The 14729-nt window shown below is 51.4% G+C and overlaps 1 long non-coding RNA gene across 3 annotated transcripts in view; it reads left to right on the top strand.

The window, feature by feature from the left end:
• LOC138850171 (uncharacterized) overlaps window positions 1-14729 on the top strand; it is a 304111-nt gene that overhangs the window by 51110 nt on the left and 238272 nt on the right. The window lies entirely within an intron of this gene.

Consider the following 14729-nt stretch of genomic DNA (forward strand, 5'->3'; position numbering starts at 1 on the left):
TGTGGTGTGGGATGTGGGCTTCTTCACTACACACCAGCCCCTTGTTGTTGGTGTTGATTTAAAATGCAGGCCAGCAAAGGACACATCTTCACTAAGTTGTTCTCTCTCTTTGGCATCCTTTAATCAAGAAAGATCCTTGGCATTATTTTCTCTTGTCTCGGGAGCTGGCATCTTTGAGGAGGGCAGGGCTGTTACTTGGTAGATGGCCCAGCCGTGTGGCCAGCAGGTGACCACCTCCTGTGTGTGGGTGCTGTGCTGGTGACACAGGTGTGGGCACTGGGGTCTCATGGGAGAGCCCCAGGGCAAGTCAGTGAGTGCTAGAAGTGAAAAACGCCGTGGGGACTGAAGCGTATTTCTGGCGGCACTTGTTCTGCTCTGAGAGTGCAGAGCCGTGCCTTGTTTGGTGAGGTGACTAAAGGACGTCTTTCTCCCAGGTGGTGATGTTTGAGCCCCGAAGGACGAGAAAGTACCCAGGAGGCAAGGGCGACAGTGGTCACGATGGCATTCCAGGCGGAGGGGACAGCCAGGACGGAGGTCGAGAGGCTACAAGTGTTTGGCCATTTTGGCTGTAGATTGGCAAGCAGAGGTGGGATGTATGGCACAAGGTGGGAGTTGGGGGCAGGGACAGGTCATGAGCTGGGATTTTCATCTGGCTTTACATGTGATGGAAGCCCTTAGCAAGTTGATGACGCAGAGTGTTGTGAACCTTGGCCCACTTTAAAAAGTTGGCCAGCTGCTGTTTTAAGCATCTTTGCAAGTGGTGTCCCGGTAGCTTGAAATGTCTCATAAGTAGAGCGTGTTGTTTGCAAGAATTCTGAGGGATCACAAAGGGTGATTTACCAGTCTTCTTTTTTTTTAATTTTTTTTTATTTGACAGGTAGAGTTATAGATAGTGAGAGAGAGAGACAGAGAGAGGTCTTCCTGCCATTGGTTCACTCCCCAAATGGCTGCTACGGCCGGCGCTGCACTGATCTGAAGCCAGGAGCCAGGAGCTTCTTCCTGGTCTCCCCTGAGGTACAGGGGCCCAAGCACCTGGGCCATCCTCCACTGCCCTCCCGGGCCACAGCAGAGAGCTGGACTGAACAAGGAGCAACCAGGACTAGAACCTGGAGCCCATATGGGATGCTGGTGTCTCAAGTGGAGGATTAACCAAGTGAGCCACGGTGCTGGCCTCGTTTTACCAGTCTTGACCAATGTTTGCCTTTGAAGTTACACCTGATTCTTTTCTGAGGCCTGAACTTGGCCTTCCTGAGAGGTTGGTGGCGACCCCTCCTGTCCTCTCATCTTGTCTGTGCTTTGTCCCATTTGTCAGTGACATCACCACACTCTGGAGACAACACCGTGGCCCTCTCGCCTCCTGGGCAGCTCCTGGTGTGGTTGTGGGCTGATGTCTCAGGGGAGTCCTGCCACCCGCCTCCCTGCTGTCCCTGATGCCCCTCCCACAGAGCCCACCCACCTATGCTTCAAGTCCTGCAAATCAGCCACAATGGAATAAAACCAAAGCTTAACAGATGGTAGGTCAGCAGGCACAGCAAGGCCGGTGCAGCAGGACAGCAATGGAGCCTGTGCCCATAGGCCTCCTGCCTGGGCTTGGCTGGCCAGAGGCAGGGAAGGGCATCCTCTGGGCATGTGAGGGCCATGAGGAGGCTGGGCACCAGCTCTCGACCTCAGCATCAGAGAGCAAAGAATTGCAGTTGGCAGAAGACCGTCTGCTCCAGGGTGTAGCCACAGTGAGTTCAAGTTACCTTTGTCTGTCCCAGCTTTGCTGATTATTGAATATTTGTTTCACAGGCTCGCCTGAATTCCTCTGCTTGTGTGTCCTGCACAAGCTGTGTCCTTGTCATTGTTTTTGTACCTTCATGCAGCCCGTCCTGCTGCAGTGGGTGGAGGCACCTGAAGAACAGGCCTGCAGAAGCGGCTGGAGCAGCCAGCAGGCAGCCCCGCAGGCAGGAGATGCGTGCCAGAGGCCTCCTCACCTGGCCCCTCGGCCTGCTGTCTGCTGTCTGCTGCAGAGCCTTCTTGCAGGTCCTGGGACTGGCCCTGCTCCCTGCTTTGGCAGGGTCTGGGCACCTGCTGATCCTTGGCTGTGACCAGTCAGTGGCTGTCCTCTGAGCCTGTCCCCATGCCTCCGACTCTGCCTGGGAGCTGTGGCACACGTGGGACTGGGCCTCTTGCCTTCAGAGCACACAGTTCATTTTTTTTAAAGATTTATTTATTTGTTTATTTGAAAGGCAGAGTTACAGAGAAGCAAAGGCAGAGAGGTAGGGGTCTTCCATCTGCTGGTTCACTCTTCAAATGGCCACCGTGGCCAAAACTGGGCTGATCTGAAGTCGGGAGCCAGGAGCTTCTTTCAGACCTCTTACGTGGGTGCAGGGGCCCAAGGACTTGGGTCATCTTCCACTACTTTCCCAGGTCATAGCAGAGAGTTGGATCAGAAGTGGAGCAGCCAGGCCTTGAACTGGCATTCATATGGGATGCCGACAGTGCAGGCAGCAGCTCTACCTGCTATGCCACAGCGCCAGCCCCCACAGTTCATTCTTGAGTCATGAGCTTGTGCATGCCTGTGATGGATGACTGCTTGGGTCTCCTGTTTGGGTGCAGCCTGGGAGGGGTGGAAGTCAGTCTGTGGCTGTTCATGGCAGGATGCCCATGTGCCTTAGGCTTGACCTTTCTAGGGTTGTTTTCCCAGCAAACTGCCGTCGGAGCTTGGGAAGCACATGTGTGCTGAGGCTTCTGTGATGCCTACAAGGCAAGGCTCACTCTCCCACGGGCGACCGTCAGAGAACCCCGGAATGCTGAGCTTTGGAGAGTGTTTGAGGACACTGGGCTTTTGCTGTCATCCCAAACAGCAAGGGTCAGTCAGGGCTAGCATGTGAGCCAGGAACTCAGTTCAGGTCACCCCAGTGGGTGGCAGGGACCCAAGTACTTGAGCCATTACCTGATGCTTCCCAGGGTGCTGGATTGGAAGCAGAGTTGGGACTGGAACCTAGGCATTCCAGTATGGATTGTGGGTATCCCAAGCTGTGCCAAATGCATGCGCTGACTACTGGCTTTGAAGACCAGACTTCATGGACGGTCACGCATGTTTCTGATACTAGTTGTTGCATGGAGATTATGGTGAGCTAGAGGACTTGTGCCTTCCTAAGAGGGCAGCTGCTTCTCAGCTCAGGACAGCGGTGGCCCCCAAGAGTATGGGCCTACCATCAACCCATAAGACTTTCTTTTTTTTTTTTTTTTTTTTGACAGGCAGAGTGGATAGTGAGAGAGAGAGACAGGGAGAAAGGTCTTCCTTTGCCGTTGGTTCACCCTCCAATGGCCGCCTCGGCCGGCGCGCTGCAGCCAGTGCACCGCGCTGATCCGATGGCAGGAGCCAGGTACTTATCCTGGTCTCCCATGGGGTGCAGGGCCCAAGGACTTGGGCCATCCTCCACTGCACTCCCTGGCCACAGCAGAGAGCTGGCCTGGAAGAGGGACAACCGGGACAGAATCCGGTGCCCTGACCGGGACTAGAACCCGGTGTGCCGGCGCCGCAAGGTGGAGGATTAGCCTAGTGAGCCGCGGCGCCGGCCAAGACTTTCTTTTTTAAGATTGATTTATTTGAAAGGCAGAGGTAAGGGGATGGGGGAAATATGTATCTTCTACCTGCCGGTTCACTCCCCAAATGGCCACAACGGCTGAGGCTGGGCCAGGCCAAAGCCAGGCACCCAGAGGCCTCCCACAGGGTTGACAGGGACCCAGGACTCAGGCCATCTTCTGCTGCTTTCACAGGTGCATTAGCAGGGAGCTGGATTGAATGTGGAGCAGCTGGGACTTGAACTGGCACTCATGTAGGAAGCTGGCACTGCAGGTGTCAGCCCCCTACACATAATATACCCTTTTTTTAAAAGATTTATTTATTTATTTATTTTAAAGTCAGAGTTACACAGAGAAGAGAGGCAAAAGAGAGAGAGAGAGAGAGAGAAAGTCTTCCATCTGCTTGTTCACTCCCACCCAATTGGCCACAATGGCTGGAGCTATACTGATCTGAAGCCAGGATCCAGGAGCTTCTTCTGGGTCTCCCATGCAGGTACAGGGGCCCGAGGACTTGGGCCATCATCTACTGCTTTCCCAGGCCATAGCAGAGAGCTGGATTGGAAGTGGAGCTGCTGGGACTCAAACCGACACCCATATGGGATGCCAGCACTGCAGGCAGTGGTTTTACCTGCTACACCACAGTGCCAGCCCCCATAATATACTTTTTTTTTTTTTTATTTGACAGGTAGAATTAGACAGTGAGAGAGACAGAGAGAAAGGTCTTTCTTCCGTTGGTTCACTCCCCAAATGGCCACTGTGGCTGGCGCTGCGCCAATCAGAAGCCAGGAGCCAGGTACTTCTTCCCGGTCAAGTTACAGAGTGCGGGTGCAGGGTCCCAAGCACTTGGGCCATCCTCCACTACCTTCCTGGGCCACAGCAGAGAGCTGGACTGGAAGAGGAGCAGCTGGGACTAGAACCCGGTGCCCATATGGTATGCGGGCACTGCAGGTGGAGGATTAGCAAGTAAGCCACGACGCCAGCCCCCCATAATATACTTTTAAAAATGTTTATTTGTTTATTTTTACTTATTTGAAAGGCAGAACAACACACAGGGAGAGATCTTCTATCCCTGGTTTACTCTCAAAATGCCTGCAGTGGCTGGGACTGGGCCAGGCTGAAGCCAGGAGCTGCGAACTCCATCCCAGGGACCCAAGTACTTGGATGATCTCACACTGCCTTCCCTGGCATATTAGTAAGAAGCTGAGTCTGAAGTGGAGTAGCCAGGACTCACCCTGGAGCTCTCACATGGGGTACAGGCGTCTCGAGTGACAGCTTAGCCTGCTGTTCTGCAGTGCTTGCCCTGGCACACAGATATTTTTTTAAAACATGGGTTTGATGTTGAAGTTTAAACACTAGAAGATTTGGGGGTAGGTTGGGATGCCTGCATCCCAAGTTGGAATGCCGGTTTAGCTCCTGGAAACTCTACTACCAACCTGGCTTCCTGTTAATACTCTTGGGAGGCAGTAGGTGATGGCCCAAGTACTTGAGTCCCTGCCACCCACATAGGAAAGCTGGATACAGTTCTAGGCTCCTGGGTTTGGCTTATTGTAGGCATTTGGGGAGTGAATCAGCTGATGGAAGATCTGTCTCTGTAACTTGACCTTTCAAATAAATAATAAACAAATGCATCTTTTTTTTTTTTTTAAATGTGCATGTTAGGACTGCCTTTGTGGGTTTTCTTTGCCCAAGCATTTCTAGTTGGTGGTGCCTGGGCTGGGGCGGGTGGCTCATCTGAACGCCCCATGTCTTTGGTTGGCAGAACACAGGCAAAGCAGTGTACAGGAGGCCAGGAGTCACGTTCCCCCAGGAAGAGCTGCAGGGCTGGGGGCGGCTGGGGGGTGGGCTTTGGCCCAGAAAGGCCCAGAGTGGGACCCGGGAATGGCTTCATCACTCCGAGGCCTTGCTGAGCCTCAGCTTTCCAGTGGGTGAAATCAAGGTTTTAGCAGAAGGCTGAAACAGCCCTGGCTTCTCTCTGGAAAAGCCCACCGCAGAGAATGGGAGCTCCGATGTAAGAGGGGACGGTGGAGAGACATGCTCTGTGGGACAGAGCCTGCGTCACTGATGGTCCGGGTGCCCTGCGTGGGCTCCAGGCTGTCTGTGCATGCAGCAGGCTCACCTTCAACATGCTGGAGCCAAACTTGTCCCAGCCAGGAGTCTTCCTGAGTTAAATAGCCCCGTGCTCCCAGTCGGGCCCTGTCTGCAGCTCAGCATTCTCCCTGGAGCCCTAGGCGTTACTGGGGTCCTGTCCCACCTCTCTCTTCCCTCGTCTTTATTTCTCCTGCCCCGTCCCTCCTGGACCCCCAAGTTACCCACTGTCTTTCCCTGGATTAGGGCCATAGTTTCCATGCCACCAGCCCTCTTCCTCCTCATCACCCAACCCGTCTCCAGGCGTCACAGCAGCGCTGCCTTCCTTACGCCTGTTGCTGGCGGCTCCCCAGCCTGGCCGGGGCGAGCTCCCTACACCATGCCCTCTGCACTCCATGCCCTTGCTCCCGCCCCAACCCTCTCCAACCTCACCTGCTTCCCCCCCTCTGCACACCCTGCTCCATGTGGCTTTCCTGTTGTCTCTCCAATTTGCCATCTTCTTTCTGTGCAGGGTCTGTGGCCCCTCTCTTCATCCTGCCAGCCCTCATCCATCCGTCGGTGTCTGCCTCAGAGAAACCTCCCCTTGTCCCCTCCTGTTCTGCTCCTGTCGCACCCTAGAGTCCTCCTGGGAGTCGTCAATGATTGGAACATAAACTTGTGTGTCTCTGCCTCTCCTGTGAGGCCAAAGCTGTGGAAAGGCAGGGCTGTGTGTGGCTGTTCTGTGCGTCTCACGTGTTTAACCCGTGGGCATCGCGTGCGTCTGTGGTGCCACCTTAGAAGTCCTGCCGTACTTTGCGGAGCTGTGGGATGCGGGGCCGCCAGCCTCCCGAGCTTGGCAAGTACGGGTGGTGATGGTGTCGGCGTCAGCAGCCCCACGCTGTGGGCTCCAGGGGAAGCACCAGGGTGCACAGCTTCATGCCCGGCCCCGAGCGCATGCTCGTTAGATGAGCTTGCTGTTAGCAGTATCAGTCTAGTAGTGCTTCTGGCACAAAGTAGAAGGACTCATTTTTGTGGTCACACTTTTGGGCCATTCGCATTAGAACCCCCTGTGGTCCATCCTGTGCTAACCTTGGCATTGATTAGTGGTGAAGAAAGAGAAGAAACGGATCAAGTAGAGAGACCCTCAGTCCAGTCTGTCTTTGGCCTTTGGCCTGGCTTCAGGCCTTCCTCGTTGGGTCTGAGCTGCCTTGGGAATAAAGAATAAGCAAGCTGACTGACTTGTGTGCCTCGTGAGGCCAGGGCCAGCAGGGCCAGCATTTGAACCATGTCATCTGTTTTCAAGGCAACCGCTCCACTGCTGCGTTGCTGAAGATCTCACATCCCCAAATTTTGGCTTTGGGAGATGCTGTGGGCAGGGAGAGAAAGAGAGAAGCGGGAAGGAAATGTTGCAGATTTATTTTCCTAATTTTACTTGGCTTAGGCTACTATTGAAATTATTTTGAGCACTTCACTGACAGAGGCGGAAGAGAGAACCCAATTCGATATTAAATATTTGCAATGGAAAATTCACAAAGTCTTTTTGAATGGAAGATATTTCCGAGAAATTCCCGTGGGACTCGTCCAGCCAGTTGTTCCCTCTGCAGCATGCTTCCTGTGGTTGCTTCACTGTTCTCAGAAAGGAACATTCCTGACTTTGAAGTCCTGGGGTTATGCCGGGCGAGCTGCTGAACTGTGTCTTGGTTCCCCTGGCAGGGGATGAATAAAGGGGAGAGGGTTGCGCATTGCACTTAGTTGCGTGAGTTGCAGATCTGTAATTTATGAAAGTGACATTGTGCCAGGCGCCTCCAGCTGGGGGTGGGCTGCAGCAGAGCCGTTACGGTCGGAGAAGCTGACGCTGAGAGAGCCTTTGCTGTGTGCCACGCTGGACGCTGAGCCCTCGACGTGCCCTGATGCTTGCAATCTGGAAAGCTACCCCTGGTTATGGTCCCGTGGGTCCTTATGAATGGCCTAAGCTGCTGGGGGTCGGGGGGTAAATTCTGGGCCCTGTTGGCAGTGACAGAGCTGGGATGCGAAACCAGGACTGTTGGACTCCTACATCTCATGCCCTATACCAGTGCGCCCGCCCTTTGCGATCCTCGTGCCAGCGCTGTGGCCGGGTGATGGAGGAGCTGGCGGTCACATCCAGACCGCTGGCCATGGGGAGCCAGAATTCCCGGTGAGGAGGTGGCGTCTCCTCGGGACTCGACTGCCTGCCCCCTGCTGCGGTGCTGGGCTGGTCTGGGGCTGGTCTGGGGCTGGCGTCCATCCGAGCAGATAAGGAAGGAGAAGGCTCCTCAGGCCCACGCTGCATGGAAGGTGGGGAGCAGCACCACAGCTTCCTTGCCCTCTTCAAGGCCATGTACCTTGACTTGTGGCAGCTCTGCTGGAGTCTGGCTCCCCACCCAGAACTCCAGGAAGGCCTTGCAAGCCGCGTGCACTGCTGTGTTCCCAGTGCCTGGTCTGCCGTGGGGCTCAGTCTGGGCTCCTAGCTGGGCCCCTTCTTCCACTACTGACCCAGCATTCTGTCTGCCCTAAACTGGGCCATCCTCTGTGCTGCTCCTGCTGCATAACATGCTGCCCCCTCCTGCTGGCCAGCCTCACTGCCCCTCCCTTCAGTTGCCAGCTTAAATGTCCCCCTTGGGGTCGATGCTTCCCTGGGTCTCTCTCTGGCCTGGCTGCCATATACAGATGGTGTCTGTGGGCTGCGTTTTATAATGCGCTGCCCTGTGTCTTCATTTATGATTCTACCTCCTTGGATAGAGCTGGACCACGAGAGCCCGTCTGCCTTGCTCGCTGCTGGCTTCCCAGGGCTCAGGAAATACTTGGGAGTACACGAGTTCCTCCCTCGAAGCAGCCAGACCCTCCCATGTGTTAGGTGTCTCTGTCTTTCCTATTCCCAGTTGGATGAAGGTGCTGGCCCCCGAGGCATTCCGTAGCACTGATGGGGCTCACTGCATCACCACTGGGGAACTTGCTTTCCCTCTGGGTCTGTGACAGCTCAGCCTCCGCAGGGGCTGTGATCTGCCCTCTCTGTGCCTTCCTGGTCACAGGCCAGGCAGGACAGCTGCTGCTTAGAAAGGCACTGGCTAGTTCCTGCATCCCTGAGGGTTCCTGGAGCAGTCTGTGCAGTGTTAGCTTCCAGCCCCGTGTGCAGTGGGCCAGGTGGGAGCAGGCGTGTGCCCGCCCGCCCGCTGCCTCTTCCGTGTGCTGTGGGGCTTTGCTCCCTGGTGCTCATTCGTGATGGTGTTTTGGTGCTGAAATGCACGAATCTTTGACCAGGGGAAGTGGGGGAAGCTGGAACCAGCAAAGCCACTCAAGCTGCTCATCAAGTAGGAGCTGGGCTGTGTGTGGCGAGGTTCTGGGGTGAGCAGAGCGTGCTGCTGCGTGGGGTCAGAGCAGGAGGAGTGTCTGCGGAGAGTGGGCTGCAGGCGGTGGGCTTGGCCAGCTGCGGCCGTGGGGGAGAGGCCGGAGGTGCTGCCTGGGTCCCTGCAGCCCCCACCTTCCTTGTTTCCCTGGCTTCTCACAGTGAGGACTGGCTCAGCGCTCCCGGCCCAACATCCTGTGCATGCTGCAGTTCTGACAAATCGCAGGGTCATCAAAGAGAGAAGCAGGGATGAAAAACTGCTTTATGACACGCCTTCAGAGTGCCATTTTCCAAGTTCAAAGGGTGTGGACGGCAGGCAGGGGAATCAGAGAAGATGGGGCAGAGCAGTGAACTCTCCGAGAAACCACTGGGGTTTGCACTGTATATTTTCCGTGACGCTGGTGATGGGAAATCAGACGCACTCCCGGCCAGCGGGGACCCTCTGGGAGTGGCTCTCCCACAGCAGAGGAAGCTGTGCACCTTGCTGGGGGGAGGGCTTTGCCCTGCCGTTTTAAGTCACCCATTTTGTATCTGCATTTCCTGTCTGCAGCTCGCCCGGGTGTTTTGATCTGGGCAGACTGTGTCCAGAGATGGAGATTGAGTGCTGCATATGTGGGTCGATAGAGATGAATAATTTAGTGTGAGCGCAAGTTCCCCATCACCTCCTCCATTTGAAGACAGCCAGGAGTCTGGCCGTAGCGGTGGATGTGCAGAGCTCAGGAAAGATCCTCCTGCAGAGAGGACACCGAGATGCCCCTGGGGCCGGGGTTGCCGACGGGAACACCCCTGAGGTTTTCACCCACTAATGCCTTATGCCCCACCCACACATAGTGTTTCGGTGACTAATTCTGTGCCTTAGATACAGAGGCTGTTTGAGTGAAATGAATCAATGACCGAACAAATGCACAGCTTTGTTTTTGTAAACTTAAGTAATTTCTTTTTTTCTTTAAAGATTTATACAGAGAAAGAAATCTTCCACCTGCTGGTTTATTCCCCAAATGGCCAGGCCAGGCCTAAGCCAGGAGCCTGGAACTCCATCCTGATCTCCCACTTGGGTGTCAGGGGCCCAAGAACCTGGGCCATCTTTCACTGCTGTCCTAGGCACACTAGCAGGGAGCTGGATTGGAAGTGGAGCAGCTGGGACTTGAACCAGTGCTCAGATGAGATGCCAGCATCAGAGAGAGAGAGACAGAGCGATCGATTGATCGATCGATTGTTCATCTACTGGCTTACTCCCTAAACAACTGCAACAGCCAGGGCTGGGTCAGGCCAAAACCAGTAGTCTGGAACTCAGTGCTGTCTCCCATGTGGGTGGCAGGGACCCAGGTACTTGAATCATCACCTGCTGGCCCCCAGGTTGTGCATTAGCAGGAAGGTAGATTTGGAAGTGGGGACAGGACTCAAACCCAGACACTGGGGTGTGGGATGCAGATTTCCCAAGCTGCATCCTGTCCATTGCTCCAAGTGCCCTCACTCCTAACTAAGATTCTTTGAGCCCTTGAGTGTGTGCCCAGTATTCTCCGAAGTGCTTGACATCTTGCATTTAGTAGTCTCACAACAACCTGGGTATTAATATTATTATTATTACTGGTGCCATCTTTAAAACAGAAGGGAAAAACGCTGCTGGTAACTTCTGGCCTGCATCCTGGGCTCTCAGTCATATGAGTTGGGAGGGTGAGTTTCTCTTCCTGGGAGATGCACAAAACTATGAGAAACTGGGTCTTGTTGGCTCTGTCTGACTCACATATCCATCACTGAAGCCACTGTGATGGCCAAGTGACTGCAGGGTTCTGATGCGCCAGGCTGGGACTGCAGGTGAACTTGGCTGCACCTGAGCATAAAAGGGAAGGTGAGTTATTTCTTCAGGGACAATAAGGTGGAGTTAGTGCCAGTAGAGAGAGAACTGAGAGAAGTCCGCCCACCAGGGATTCACACTGGCACACGGGCTGGCTGCATGGTCACCAGTGGGCTGGATGAAAAGGTGGCCTCAGAGTCCTCCAGCAGGAAGGGTTGGATGGTTTTGGAGAGAGGTGCCATCTTTTTTTCTTTTCTTTTTTTAAATTTATTTGAGAGATGGGAAGAGACAGATGGATACAGAGAAATAGATCTCCCACCCATTGGGTCACTGTCCAAATGCCTCTGATGGCTGAGGCCAGAGCTGGGAACCAGCAGCAAGCAGGGACCCACCTACTGGAGTCATCACCATTTGCCTCCCAGGGCACATGTTAGCAGGAAGCTAGAGTTGGGTGCGGAGCTGGGACTTGAACCCAGGCACCCTGAGAAGGAATGTGGATACCATAATGGTTAGCCAGGCACCTGCCCCAGAACTCCCATCTTTCAAACTCAGCTCTGGATCACTCTGGACAGCAGTCAGGGAGGGTGAGTTAGGAAGGCCAGCGTTCGCTGAGTTGGCAGGAGGGCAAAGGAACATAAATACCCAACAGGCGTGTGGGCAGCTCTGGAGGCCGTGCCGTGAGAAGTGCTGGGAAGGCATCTGCAACCACTAATGATGCCCTGTAAGGCCTTGGTGCTGCTCAGACATGGCGCCACCAGCCCCGGAGTCCCTGTTCCCATGGTCCTGGGTGAGTCAGGCCCCCACCTGATTCACCAGTCCCACTTCCTGTGCTTCCTGGTGGTCCTCACCCACGCAGCTACCGCACCCAGGTTAACACTGACCAGTGCTAGGACCAAAATTAGCTTCGAAGCCAAGTGGGAATCTTTTTCCGAGGTCCTGTGGGTGGTGGATGAGTAACAGAGGGACCCAGAGACAGCGGGATCAGTCCACCAGTTTCCGCTGAAATCCCTAACTCCTTGCACGTACTGGGGCATGTACTGTTGTAGTCAGCAGAAGGAGACGCTTCCTTCAATGCCTGTCAACCACCTGAAGGTTAGGTTGGAAATGCTAGTGTGCAGTGGATACAGCTACCGTGAGAACAACGTGGTGGTAGCACTTCAACAGCTTTTTCACAGCTATTGCATGTCAGGGAAGGGCTGGCTATTCCAGATCTAATGTCCCTGGCTGGTTAGGTTATTCCTACCCAACTCTGCCTATCATCTTCCATAGACTGACAATTTTGCTTAATAATTAATTGAAAAGTGAGACTGGCTACTTTGGGGCTATAACCTCCTATCTGTCACTTCCTGTGTTGCTCATGAAGACCCCAAAACCATCTCCTCCCACAAACTGTGGGTACTTCACCCACAGCATTTCCTTTCCTCTCTTTTCAGACTCCTTTTTTTTTTCTTTTCTCAAAGAAACCTTTTATTTAATGAGTACAGATTTCATAAGTACAACTTCAGGAATATAGTGATTCTTCCCACCATTCCCACCCCATCTCCTCCCTCTCCCATTCCCAGTCCCATTCTCCATTAAAAAAACAAAAACAAAAACAAAAACAAAAAACAAAAAAACAAAACAAAACTGTTCCTCGACAGTCCAGACAAGAGCTGTTCAAATCATTGCTTCTCATAGTGTCAGTTTCACTTCTACAGATTTATTTTTAGGTGCTCTATTAGTTGTGACAGATAAGTGAGAACATATGGTGTTTGTCCCTTTGGGACTGGCTTATTTCACTAAGTATGATATTTTCCAGATTCATCCATTTTGTTACAAATGATTGGATTTCATTTTTTGACTACTGTGTAGTATTCCATAAAGTACGTATCCCATAATTTCTTTATCCAGTCTTCAGTTGACGGGCATTTAGGTTGATTGCATGTCTTACCTATTGTGAATTAAGCTGTAGTACACATAGGGGTGGAGATAACTCTTTTATTGCCTATTTCATTTCCCTTGGGTAAATTCTGAGACGTATGATAGCTGGGTTGTATGGTAGGTCTATATTCAGATTTCTGAGGTATTTCCAAACTGTCTTTCATAGTGTTTTTACCAGTTTACATTCCCACCAACAGTGGATTAGGGTACCTTTCCCCCCTGCCATCCTCGCCAGCATTTGTTGTTTATTGATTTCTGTATGAAAGCCATTCTAACTGGAGTGAGGTGAAACCTCATTGTGGTTTTCATTTGCATTTCCCTGACAGCTAGTGATCCTGAGCATTTTTCATGTGTCTGTTGAACATTTGGATTTCCTCTTTTGAAAAATGTTTAAGTCCTTTGCCCACTTCTTCATTGGATTGTTTGTTTTGTTGTTGCAGAGTTTCTTGATCTCTTTATATATTCTGGTTATCATCCTTTATCAGTTGTATAGTCTGCAAATAATTTCTCCCATTCTGTTGGTTTCCTCTTCATTTTTTTGAGTGTTTCTTTTGCAGTACAGAAGCTTCTCAATTTGATGTAATCTCATTTGTTAATTTTGGCTTTGACTACTTGTGCCTCTGGGGTCTTTTCCAAGAACTCTTTGCCTGTGCCAATGTCCTGCAGGGTTTCTCCAATGTTCTCTAATAATTTGATGGTATCAGGTTGTAGATTTAGGTCTTTCATTCATTTTGAATGGATTTTTATGTAAGGTGTAAGGTAGGGGTCTTGCTTCATACTTCTGCTTGTAGAAATCCAATTTTCCCAGCACCATTTGTTCAAGAGACTGTCCTTGCTCCAGGAATTGGTTTTAGTTTCCTTTGTCAAATATAAGCTGGCTGTAAATGCTTGAATTGATTTTTGGTGTTTCTATTCTCTTCCTTTGGTCTACCTATCTGTGTCTGTACCAGTACCAGGCTGTTTTGATTATAACTGCCTTGTAGTACGTCTTGAAATCTGGTATTGTGATGCCTCCGGATTTGTTTTTGTTGTATAAGATTGCTTTAGCTGATCGAGGTCTCTTGTGCCTCCATATGAATTTCAGCATCATTTTTTCTAGATCTGAGGAGAAGATCTTTGGTATTTTGAGTGGTACCACATTGAATCTGTAAATTGCTTTGAGTAGCTTGGACATTTTGATGCTATTATTGATTCCTTCAATCCATGAACATGGAAGATTTTTCCATTTTTTGGTATCTTATTTCTTTCTTTAATGTTTTGTAATTCTCATCATAGAGATATTTGACATCCTTGGTTAAATTTATTCTAAGGTATTTGATTTTTTTGTAACTATTGTGAATGGAATTGATCTTAGAAGTTCGTTCTCAGCTGTGGCATTGTCTGCATATACAAAGGCTGTTGATTTTTGCATGTTGATTTTATATCCTGCTACTTTATTAAACTCGTCCATGAGTTCCAGTGGAGTCTTTTGGATCCCCTATGTATAGAATCATGTCATCTGTAAATAAGGATAGTTTGACTTTCTCTTTCCCAATTTTAATCCCTTTGATTTCTTTTTCTTGCCTAATGGCTCCAACTAAAACTTCCAAGACTATATTGAGTAACAACAGTGAGAGTGGACATCCTTGTCTGGTTCTGGATCTCAGTGGGAATGCTTCCAACTTTTTCCCATTCAGTAGGATGCTGGCTGTGGGTTTATCATAAATTGCTTTGATTGTGTTGAGGAATCAGACTCTTTTTTTTAAAAAACTGACACAAAACACATTGCCTTTTCTGAATTTCACATAAATTAAGTCATACAATTGGTTGTTTTTTGGGTGTCTGGCTTCTTTCATTTCCCATGATGACTTTGGGATTCATTCACGTTGCTGCATCTCTTGGTCATTTGCTGATTGTAGCAGTTCAGTAATTATCCATCATGGGAGTAAACCTGATTTTGTTTACTCATCTGTGTTAATGGTTGTGTCAGTTTCCAGTGTTCGGCCATTGTGACTAAAACTGCTATGAGCCTTG

This window comes from Oryctolagus cuniculus, chromosome 6 (assembly GCF_051225735.1).
Source record: "Oryctolagus cuniculus isolate XC-2025 breed Fujian yellow rabbit chromosome 6, ASM5122573v1, whole genome shotgun sequence".
NCBI lineage: Eukaryota > Metazoa > Chordata > Mammalia > Lagomorpha > Leporidae > Oryctolagus > Oryctolagus cuniculus.